Raw genomic sequence first — 1,700 nt, forward strand, 5'->3', positions numbered from 1 at the left:
GGGTCGGCTCCGACGTGGACGCAGACTTTGGGGTGCTGCGGACCTACCCGGGGGTCTCCGAGGAAGAAGGAGGGGCTTGACCCGCGCGACTCGAGCTGCCAGGGCCCACCCTGGCCCAGCGGCAGCGATGCTGCTGGAAACGGAGCTGGAGCACCACCGAGACAGGCCCGGGGCCTCAGCGGCCGCTGCCGTCTGCACCTTGGGCGGGACTCGGGGTAAGAGCCCTGTGAAAGAGGGCCCTGCGGGGACAGACGGCAAGGGCAGCAGGGGCAGCAGAGGGACACCTGGGAGGAAGGGGCACAGCACATGCAGTGCAAAGGGAAAGGAAGTCTGAGGGACCTCAGGCATGACAGGAGAGACGGGGACAGGGACAAAGGGGGGCCAGGGACGGAGGGCCTGGAGCGCCCTGTTGTGTTTGATGGGTGGTTCTGGGCCTGGACCCGAGTGTGGGGCCGTGGTTTGTTGCAGAGTGCCCTAGAACAGGAGGGGCCTCACCGGTACGGGAGCCAAAGGATGGAGCAGAGCAAGGGTGCCAAGTTCCTCCAGAGACCCCAGCCCCTCAGTTCCCCCACACAGCCTAGCCCAGACCCTCCAACTGGCCCAACAGTGCAGCACCTGGACCCCGGGGCTGGGTCTCCGGCCTGAACTGCCCTCCCCAAGGGCCTTCCGAGTGCCACAGACTTTAGGCAATAGTGGAGGCCTTGTTGGTGGCCTGGCCAGATGCCGGTGCTGGGGCTGCCGCCTCCACCCGCTGCCCGGCCTCTCCTTCCCCAGTCAAACCACACAGGCGCCTCTCAGGCAGGCCTCTGCGGCAGCTGACACTCAACGCAGCACCCACTCGGTCCCAGACTTGTGGACCAGGCCCTGTCCTTCTGGGTAACGAATGTAATGCACAGTGAAGGGCCGCAGTGCCGGCCGCATGGGCCTTGCTCAACACGGAGACTCGCACAGCCCAGGTGACTGGTGGCCGGCCAGGAGGAGGCTGGGGGAGACGGGGCATTACTGTGGGACTCCGAGGTGAAGGGACCTGGAGAATGGCATCAGCCTGCTAGTCCCCCAGCACTTCCAGGGGAGGGGGTCCTGCGCCATGCCTGGTGCCCCTGCCTTCCCCATGCCCCACACTGCAAGGGGCCCTCACTGCTCAGTCTTGATGGTGGGTGGCTTGCAGGGGGCTGGCACGGGCCTGTGGCCAGGTGTTGTGTGCCCTCTGGGCAGGAGCAGCTGCCCTGGGTAGGTGCATCTCTACATGCAAGGATGGGTGGGTTCCTGCAGGCACACCTGTTTAGATTGGGGCAGGATGTTGCAAAATCAGGCGCAGAGGCTGCGTTCTGTGCAAGCAGGGTGCTGAGCGGCGGCGGGGAGTGAGGGCGGCCCCTGGCTTTCCCAGCCCTGTCCCTGCTGACCCGGAGCCTTGGCTGCCTGTCCAGGCCGAGGACACTGGGTTTCCCTCCTGAGAATCGCCCTCCTTCCCTATGCCCACTGGGGCCCAGAAACTGGTCAGAGCTGNGCCTCCGTGTTTGTGCTAAAGCCAGAGACCATCTCATGGGCGCCATGGCCGCTCAGAACCAGAAGGGGGAAGCCTTCTTAGCTGTCCCCTGCTCGGCTTTCACTCCAAACTGGAGATTGGAGCATGGAGGGCAAGCGGGGGGTTTGTGGCTTTGCTGCGTTTACAGAACTAACCCCCCAGCGGCCGTGTGCAA

This window comes from Hipposideros armiger, unplaced genomic scaffold, assembly GCF_001890085.2.
Source record: "Hipposideros armiger isolate ML-2016 unplaced genomic scaffold, ASM189008v1 scaffold_3, whole genome shotgun sequence".
Taxonomy (NCBI): Eukaryota; Metazoa; Chordata; class Mammalia; order Chiroptera; family Hipposideridae; genus Hipposideros; species Hipposideros armiger.